The sequence below is a fragment of the Mytilus edulis genome, chromosome 8 (genome assembly GCF_963676685.1).
Source record: "Mytilus edulis chromosome 8, xbMytEdul2.2, whole genome shotgun sequence".
Classification (NCBI taxonomy): Eukaryota; Metazoa; Mollusca; class Bivalvia; order Mytilida; family Mytilidae; genus Mytilus; species Mytilus edulis.
In genome coordinates, this window is record NC_092351.1 from 84,112,236 (window position 1) to 84,122,949 (window position 10,714).

The window sequence follows — 10,714 nt, forward strand, 5'->3', positions numbered from 1 at the left end:
TTTTGCAGTGTCTTCAGAGGAGCAGATTCGACTCATTCTGAGAGCTTGGATGAATGGAATGTTCTTCGTGCAGTGTGGAGGATGGCAACTTTCAGGCGACAAGTATTGATGAGTATCTGTAGGTTTAGAGTATATATCTGTGTTTATTATACCTACAGAGAGGGTGCTAGATGTATCAAGAAAGTTTATGGTGGAATAAGATGTTTCATGGGTGAATTTGATGGTAGGGTGTTGATTGTTAGCATTTGCTATAGAAGTATATCATTCTTGGTCTCCCTTGTCCCATTTCATGTCAATGTCATCAATGAATCGATACCAGGAAAGCAGTTTTTCGATGGAGCATTCCAGCAAGTGCTTTTCAACTTTACCCATGAATATATTGGCATCAGATGGAGCCATTTTTGTACCCATAGTAGTGCCATTTGTCTTTAAATAGTGTTCTCCTTGGAATGTGAAGTTGTTCTTTTTCAAGACCGTAGTAAGCATTTCTACTAAGCATCCAGTAGGTGGAATTTTAAGAGATCGAGAGTTCCAAACTTATAGAGAAGGTAGAGGTATAGGGTGTTTAAATCCTGCATTTTTAGTAAGTAATCTGTAGAATCTTTTATAAAAGATGGCAAGTTTTCTACATGTGGTCGAAGATAGTAATCAACGAATTCGGATATTTTTTCGGTGGGATGACCATTAGCTGAGACAATTGGTCTTCCTGGGTTACTATGTTTATGAATTTTAGGGAGCAGGTAGAATCGCCCAGGTTTAGAATCTTCAGGTTTTAAATATTTGAGAGTATCTACATCAATGATGTTATTGTCACACATTTCCTTTAAATATTCTGTTATTTCCTCACTGTATGGGAGGGTTGGGTCCGAATTTTTTTTTTTTTTTAAAACCAGTCGTCATCTTATTGGCGAATGGCCTCTTGGACATAGTTAGATTTGTCCATGACGACAACTGCACTCCCTTTGTCTGCAGGTTTAATAAAAAGGTCGTCATTATCTCTCAAATTTGTTAAAGCCACACGTGCACCAGGTGTTAAATTGTCATAGGTCTGATTATTTATTTTTACATTTGTAAGTATATCCGTTTTAACATTGTTTATTAATGATTCTAAGGTGGTATTTTTGCTTGGTTTAGGGACCCAGTTACTTTTCTTTTTACATCTATATTCGTTGGTCACTATCTGAGGTGGTGCTATCGTCTTTTTCGATGCAAAATGTTCCTTGATGCGGAGGCTCCTGGCAAAACTATCCAGTTCATCAGACAATTTAGTATCATTCACTAGACCTCGGACTGGACAAAAGTTTAGGTCTCTGGATAGTAGTGAAGTTTTGTCCTCAGTAAGTTGTTTGCTGGAGAGATTAACAACGGTATTGATCTTGTTGCTGAGGACTAGAGGTCTACGTCTGAAATGTCTCTTTTTGGTTTTATTAATTTTTTTTTTCTTAATCATCTTTTAATTCTTTTTTTTATTAATTCTCTATACTTTTTTTTTTGTATGTCCTTTTTATTAAGATACAATTATAAAATCCCAACAAAATGTTATTTTCAAGTTCTATACATTTTCTGATAGGTTGTATTATATTACATTCATATATATGAGCTTACTGTTTGATAACTGTACTGTTGTATATTATATAATATGTTGGATAAAAAAATAAAAATTAAAAAAAAAAGAAAGTAAATTAGTATAGCACTCAAAACATTTTTTTTTTTATCTTTTGTACTAATGGATGGGAAAGAAGTACCATCCCGTTGAAATTTGCATTTTTGTCTGGAGCGGAGAGTGGCGGTCTTAGTGTTGGTCATATCTCTCAGGCGCTCTTGGATGTTCTCGAATTCGCTTGCTGTTAGATCTTTTTTGCAAGCGTAAGGCAAGGAATCAAATTGAAGTGTTAAGTTTTTAAGATGTTCAATACAGTGTTCTCTAAGGAATATAAGATATCGTGAAACCAAATCGCCTGCACTGTAGCTGTCCCGCTAGACCACACGACCACCTGGGCATCACAAAAATAAAGTTTTCGGTGGCCATGTATTACCTTTCCTCTTCAGTTTTAATCTAGTGTCGTACTACAGTACATGATATATAAGGCATGGCGATGTTATTGTTACAGATCAGCTCAATTATCTATAGTAAACGATCCTACAAATTAATGCCAGATACAGTCACAGAAAATAATTATATTTATATGTACGTCTCAGTCAGTGACAACTCTTCAACAGATTTATCCATTGGATCACCAGCAATGATGGTGATACATGACTGTGTACATTATGTATATACAACTCGTCCAAACATCAAGATGTGAACCCAACAATGCTTTCGCAAATTTTGTGTTCATCTCTCGCCGGGATTCGAACCCATGCTACTGGGTATCGTGACACCAAATCGGCTGCACTGTAGCCGTCCCGCTAGACCATACGACCATCTGGGCTTCACAAAAATAAAGCTTTCGGTGGTCGTGAGTTACCTTTCCTCGTCAGTTTTAATCTAGTGTTGTACTACAGTACATGATATATAAGGCATGGATATGTTATTGTTACAGATCAGCTTAAGTATCTACAGTAAAGGATCCTACAAATTAATGCAAAATACAGTCACAGAAAATAATTTTTAATTATAAGTACGTCTGAGTATATATACACATAGATTGTAAGGGGACCTAGATAAAATGTTAGTGTACTTATATTGTTTAAATTTGTATTCTCATTGTTTGACCTCATGATGTAATGAATCCAACAAATAGACTATAAATCGAAATCATTAAAAAAGGTTTGTCATGACATTTATTGCAACAAAGAAACACAACCAACTTGACAATCAAAACTTGATGACGATTGAATTACTGAAGGGGTATCCAGCAGTAACAAAGTTATATCGGGAGCCACTGAGTAGTCCATAGCAGCTTAAAGTAAATTCCGCCAGTCCATTCACAATATATAAAAGATCGAAACTCAGTCTGTTATATATGCCATGACGTTTGTTCTATAATCATTCTTCTAAAACTGACACGATAAATGAAAAGCAGCAGAAAATACGCATAATGGAAAAATGGGAGAGCGAGTAAATTCTAAAGCTTAGGTCATGCACCGTGTAAGGTTTGAATTTAAATGACCTAACCACACGAGGTAAATTGCACGGACTAACATTTTTTTGCGGGCTAAACGAATAGCATATGAAAGGGATCAGTATAAAATGAATCGAACACATTGTCAATTTAAATCATTATGAGGCATACCAAGTTATATAATAACAATAACTTAATTTGATTATTATTAAATTCAATTATATTATTGATATATATATATATATATATATATATATATATACAAGCACACATAGATAAATGTAAGTGTACTTGTATTGTTTAAATTTGTATTCTCATAGTTTGAGCTCATGCTGTAATGAATCCATAAAATAAACTATAAATAAAAATCATTAAAAAAAGTACGTTTTATTTGGCTGTAAATGTGTCATGGCATTTATTGCAACAAAGAAACACAACCAACTTGTCAATCAAAACTTGATGACGATTAAATTACTGAAAGGCGAACCAGCAGTAACAAAGTTATATCAGGAGCCACTGGGTAGTCCAAAGCAGCTTAAAGTAAATTCCGTCAAATACAAGTTGAGTAACTAGTTGCGCAACTTGTAATCCGCCCAAAAATTTACCGCTTGACAAATTTAACAGCAAGAATCAACATCATTATCAACTTCAACATCAACATCATTATCAACTTCAACTTCAACATCAACATTTTCATCATTATCAATGTCAACACCATAATCAACTTCAACATTTTCATCATTATCAATTTCAACACCATTATCAACTTCAACATTTTCATCATTATCAATTTCAACACCATTATCAACTTCAACATTTTCATCATTATCAATTTCAACACCATTATCAACTTCAACATTTTCATCATTATCAATTTCAACACCATTATCAACTTCAACATTTTTATCATTATCAATTTCAACACCATTATCAACTTCAACATCAATGTAAATTCAATACTGTAAACGTCATTAATTTTTTTAATTGATATACATGTGTCAACATCAATATACATGCTTAAATTCAATACTGTCAACATCAAAGCTATTGTATTCATTGTAAGAGAAAACTAAGCAATGAGGAAATTTAAAAAAAACACTTTTTCAGAGCTCCTTGAATCTGATTTAGGAATACATCCAATTTTCTCTAATACGACTGATGCACATATAGGCTTAATATGACTGCTCCTATGACAATTGAAGAACTAATTACCCAAATATCTTTCTGGTACCCTGAACTTAAGTGTTTAAGTACTATACGAGGTTTTTTCCTATATAACCTTTTTAAGAAGCGGATTTCCATCGACCTTTCAATTTAAATCGATTTTATGTAAACGATCAAGAAAAGATTGTAACGGTTGCAGCTTCAAAACATAAAGTGTATGAAAATGTCCATCATCTTTGTGTCTCATTGCAATGTAGTCAGACATCAACTGAACAGGACTAATCGAACTAGTTTATTCCTTTCCAGAATTGTCGTTACTGAATTACCCAGCTGATCAGTTTTCTAAGAAGGAACTTTTATATAAAGTTACCCTAAATAGGCATCAAATGTTATCTTGGATCGTTTTGCAATAATATTTTCATTAAAATTTGAATTTGCAATTTCTTCAAAACGAAGAAACCCAATATGGAGCTTTAAATAAACATGTTTCATATACTAAATAACAAACTAAATTCAGTGCATCTAAAAGTCTAGTTAATAAATCAATATTAAAAGGCATATAACAGTCGTGTCGCTTATCTTTTGCGCATCTTTTGAACAAAAAAAGAATGAGTGTTGTCCAATGAACCATTAATCTTATGATAACAACTAATGCCTGAAAGGTACGCATTCCCAGTGGAATCAGAATATTCTTTCTTAAACATGTCAGCTAACAATTAACTTAATGTAAAACGGAGCATGGCCATACGTCATACAGTTTTAGTTAATGTTTATAGTTTTGAAATGAATTTAGTCCATTTGATACGTAAGCCAGGTATTTGAAGAACTCAGCACTACCGGTAAAGAGATTTAAAACAGAACTCTACAACCACTTGTCGCCCAAAATATAAGAAATGCCATTATAATTCCTAAAAACATTTTTCGTAATCGTAGATTAGACATATATTATCGGTGTAGTCTATCAACATATTCCCTTAATCCGTAGTATTAACAGGGATAAAACCCAAAACACCAAATACAATGTATCATACTGTTGATTGCAAGCTGTAAACAAAATTATAAAATTCGAAATGATTAAATTGTATCCGTGGAACATGCCTGTTGACCTGGAAATCTTTAATTATTTATCGAAAAACGAGTATTTGGGTGATAATTTCCATGTGTATTCAAAAACCTGTTTGACTGCGTTGTATCTCTGATACCTTGGTGCAAAATTGTTAGCATCAGGTGCCCTAGGATAATTTTGATACCTAGGAACAGAATAGTCCGAAGTTACAGAACTTCGAGGATTATTCTTGTTATATGAATAACTTCTACAGTACAGCGAAGGATGGAACTGGCTACATCTTATACATGAGTGGCTGTATACAGAATTCATACGAGCACAAAAAGCCTAAAAATTATAATGTAGCAATGACTATAAATTGCGTGAGAAGTATAAGAAGATGTCTGTGGAATATGATTTATGACTACTACAATAAACTGAAGCCATAGCTGCCCATCAATGACGTCCCATGAACGCATATGATCTCGAGTCGAAATTGCTTGTAATATTTATAAACGTTCTCAAAAGGTACACTAGCCCCTAATGATCGTTCTGTAGCTATTCAATTTATTTGCAAATTCCGGGAATCTTTGCAATAAAATTTTCATATAATTTAAAAAAAAAAACCTTCAGTCCCCTCACCTATGTTAGATAATTATGATTTTACATTTAAATATTTGTTACTTTCAATTTAAATGCCCCCATCTACATCAAAACCGAGCACTTTTTTCAGTTGATCAATATTTGAAACAACGTGTTTGTACAGTAATTGGGCCAAATCAACATATTCTTAATTCCATATTTGGTTTATAATTATTTGTGGAACAAACACATCAACATCTTTACCAGTAGTTATAATTAAAATCTCACCGTTTTGTACAGTGTTAAGAGCTGTGGGCTACCCTGAATGTACACATCACTGACCAGGAACTTGTTGTTCAGCAGGCTGGTGAGGGACGTTTGGAGTTCCAACCTGTTGTGGTGCAAACGGCTGTTATGGTAATAACTGATGTGGTGGCAATAACCTATGTGGTGACAATAACTGATGTGGTGGCAATGGCTGTTGTGGTGGTATTAATAGCAAATTTTGTGGTATTAATGGCTGTTGTGGTGGCATTAACGGCTGTGTTGGTGGCATTAACGGCTGACGTGGAATGGCTACATTTTGTCTAATAATTTCAGCTTTCCTTGGGCGAAGCCTTCTGTTTACCGGTAGCTGTAATTGATTTTGCCTATATTATACATGTAGCGAAATCACACGGAATCCTTTAATATCTTTAATCCAATAACTAACATGTTCAGTTAATAAATACCACATTTAAATGCATTCTCTCAATTAACAGTTCAGTAACTTTGTTTTCTTTGGAAGTAATATTGGTGTTTTTGCACCTTCTGACAGTTGAGCGGCTCCTAATCTACCAATACACCTGAAAAATCGTCTCACAGATAGGAAGTTTTAAATGCTTCTTAACAAAGTCAATGCAACGTACACCAATGACAACTGCTTATAACTCAAGTCGTGGTATAGTTATTTTCTTATTTGGTACCACGCGTGTCTCGGAAAACAGTAAATCAATTCTAAATAAGTTGTTTCCCTCTGTTGATGTAGATAAACAACAGAAGCATTGGCTTTGGTTGAAGCATCGCAAAAACATAGTAATCTGAACGTAACTGTACCTGGTTGCCAAATAGCTTTAGGAATATGATAGTACTGATTTTCATCTAAATCAAAAGAGATTTTTTTTCCATTGCTGAATATCTTCCTCTCTCAGTTGTTCATCCCATTCCATTATCTTGTTCCACAACATTTGGAGGAAAAGCCTGGTTCTTAAAATCACAGGTGTTACAAATCCAAGAGAATCAAACACAAAAGTCATTCTCTGTATTACTTCTCTTTTGGTGACTGGAACATGTTATCATTTGTAGCACTATTCACAGTTAATGTATCATCTTTTATTGTCCAAGTTAATCCAAGAAGCTTTATTTTTTTTCTATTCGCCTGATCTTCTTAATTGGTTACTATATATATAGTAAAATAATTTATCTATAGGGTTTATCTAAGCATATTTTCTGTAAAATTTACAATTCTTTAACAACACTTTAATGTACTGTAAAAATCATAACCGCTCAATTGAAGAGTCTCATGCAAGAAGAACGCGATCTTCCGTAACGAATTGTAAGATTGTGTTTTTTCATTTGTTTTTACCACTCCTAGAAAGAAACAAAAATATCAAAAATACCAAAAATACCAAACTCAGAGTAAAATTTAAAACAAACAGTCCTAAATCAAATGGCAAAATACAAAGCTCAAACACATTATTAAGTAAAATCACAAACATTCTGAACCCTGAGGAAAATTCAAATCGGAAAGAACTTATAAAATGGCTAAATCAAAAGACGAAACACATCAAACAAATGGACAACAATTGTCATATCCCTGACTTGGAACAGGCATTTTGTTATGTAGGAAACGGTGGATTGAACCTGGTTTTATAGCGCTTAACCTCTGATTTGTATGGCAAAGGCATCAAATTTCATTAAATTGACATTGATGCGTGAACAAAGCAGGCATAATAAGGTAAAAATGTCAAAATAGGGTTACAGCAGTCATCACCGTGTCACAATCTCAATCAGAACAATAACAAACTAAAAGAAAGGTCATCAAAGATTCGCAATATTGAAATGTTGCATTAATTTTTCGAATAACAATGGTATACAAACACCAGACTTTGTTTCTTAATTCGCATAATTCTGTCAAATTGACTGACCCTGCCAATGAGACAAGACTACACGATAGACTAAAATGACACAGAAATAATCAACTATAGGTCACCGTACGGCTGTTAACAATGAGCAAAGGCCATACCGCATAGTCAGCTATAAAAAGCCCCGAAATGACAATGTAAAACATTTTAAACGAAAAAATAACAGACTCATTTATGTACAAAACACAACCGAAAAACAAATATGTAGCATATGAACAAACGACAAAACTAAATAACAGGCTCCAGACTTAGGACATGTACATACATACAGAAAGAATCGGGGTTAAAAATTTAGCGGGATCCACCCTAACCTAAGACAGTGGTATAACAGTTCAACATAAGAACAATATATAAAAATCAGTTGAAAAAGGCTTAACTCATCAGATTGACAAAAATACAAGTGGACGTGGCCGGGTACTTGTACATCACAACAACAAAAAGTCACTAGGTACAGATATGAGACTACTTGTAGTTAACTGACAGATAGTTCAAAGCCACTAACGACTAATAAAAAAGCATGCATCTAAGACTGAATGACCATTATGCACTATATATTTTGCATGCTACAGATCCAAATTATATGAATTCAGTTATTATTCCTGTTTTAATGTGTATTAACCATTTTCCGAGAGTGTATGTGTATGATGACTGTTAATCTTCTGGTATGTGAAATTGCTGTTTTCTCTTCTTTTACATGTCTTAAGTTTAATGCATTTGTTTATAGTTTAATGTGTAATGACCGTTTCTTCTTGTTTTATGTGCAATTGCTATTTCCCCTGACTCATTTACATTGACTCTTGTTTTAACGTAATTGTCGTTTCCTCTTGTTTTAACTGTAATTGCCGTTTCCTCCTGTTTTAACTGTAATTGTCGTTTTCTTTTGTTTTAATTGTAATTGCCATTTCTTCTTGTTTTAACTGTAATTGCCGTTTCCTCTTGTTTAATTGTAATTGCCGTTTCCTTTTGTTTTAACTGTACTTGCTGTGTCCTCTTGTTTTAACTGTAATTGCCGTTTCCTCTTGTTTTAACTGTAGTTGTCGCTTCCTCTTGTGTTAACTGTGTGTGTCGTTTTATCTTGTTTTAACTATTATTACCGTTTCCTCTTGTTTTAACTGTAGTTGTCGTTTCCTATGGTTTTAACTGTAATTGCCATTTCCTCTTGTTTTAACTGTAGTTGTCGTTTCCTCTGGTTTTAACTGTAGTTGCCGTTCCCTCTTGTTTTAACTGTAATTGCCGTTTCCTCTCGTTTTAACTGTAATTGCCGCTTCCTCTCGTTTTAACTGTAATTGCCGTTTCCTCTTGTTTTAACTGTAATTGCCGTTTCCTATTGTTTAACTGTAGTTGTCGTTTCCTCTGGTTTTAACTCTAATTGCCGTTTCCTCTTGTTTTAACTGTAGTTGTCGTTTCCTCTTGTTTTAACTGTAATTGCCGTTTCGTCTTGTTTTAACTGTAGTTGTCGTTTCCTTTTGCTTAAACTGTAGTTGTCGTTTCCTCCTGTCTTAACTGTAATAGTCGTTTTATCTTGTTTTACCTATTATTACCGTTTCCCCTTGTTTTAACTGTGATTGCCGTTTCCTCTTGTTTTGATTGTAATTGCCGTTTCCTCTTGTTTTAACTGTAATTGTCGTTTTCTCTTCTTTTAATTGTAATTGCCGTTTCCTCTTGTTTTAACTGTAATTGTCGTTTCCTCTTGTTTAATTGTAGTTGCCTTTTCCTCTTGTTTTAACTGTACTTGCCGTGTCCTCTTGGTTTAACTGTTATTGTCGTTTTCTTTTGTTATAACTGCAATTGCCGTTTCCTCTTTGTTTAAATTGTTTTTTTCATTTCCTTTTGTTTTAACTTTAATCGTCGTTTCCTCTTGTTTTAACTGTAGATGCCGTTTCCACTGGTTTTAACTAAAGTTGCCGTTTCCTCTTGTTTTAACTGTAATTGTCATTTCCTCTTGTTTAAACTGTAGATTTCGTTTCCTCTTGTTTTACCTGTAATTGCCGTTTCGTCTTGTTTTACTTGTAGTTGCCGTTTCCACTTGTTTAAACTGTAATTGTCGTTTCCTATTGTTTTAACTGTAGTTGTCGATTCCGTTTGTTTTAACTGTTGTTACTGTTTCTTCTTGTTTTAACTGTAGTTGTCGTTTAATCCTGTTTTAACTGTAATTACCGTTTCCTCTTGTTTTAACAGTAATTGTCGTTTCCTTTTGTTTAAACTGTAATTGCCGTTTCCTCTTGTTTTAACTGTGGTTGCCGTTTCCTATTGTTTAACTGTAGTTGTTGTTTCCTCTGGTTTCAACTATAGTTGCCATTTCCTCTTGTTTTAACTGTAATTGTCGTTTCATCTTGTGTTAACTGTAATTGCCGTTTCCTCTTGTTTAATTGTAATTGCCGTTTCCTCTTGTTTTAACTGTACTTGCCATGTCTTCTATTTTTAACTGTAATTGCCGTTTCTTTTTGTTTTCAATGTAATTGCCGTTTTCGCTTGTTTTAACTGTAATTGCCGTTTCCTCTTGTTTAATTGTAATAGCCGTTTCCTCTTGTTTTAACTGTACTTGCCATGTCTTCTATTTTTAACTGTAATTGTCGTGTCTTCTTGTTTTAATTGTAATTGTCGTTTTCTTTTTTTTTAATTGCCATTTCCTCTTGTTTTAACTGTAATTGCCGTTTCCTCCTTTTTAATTGTAA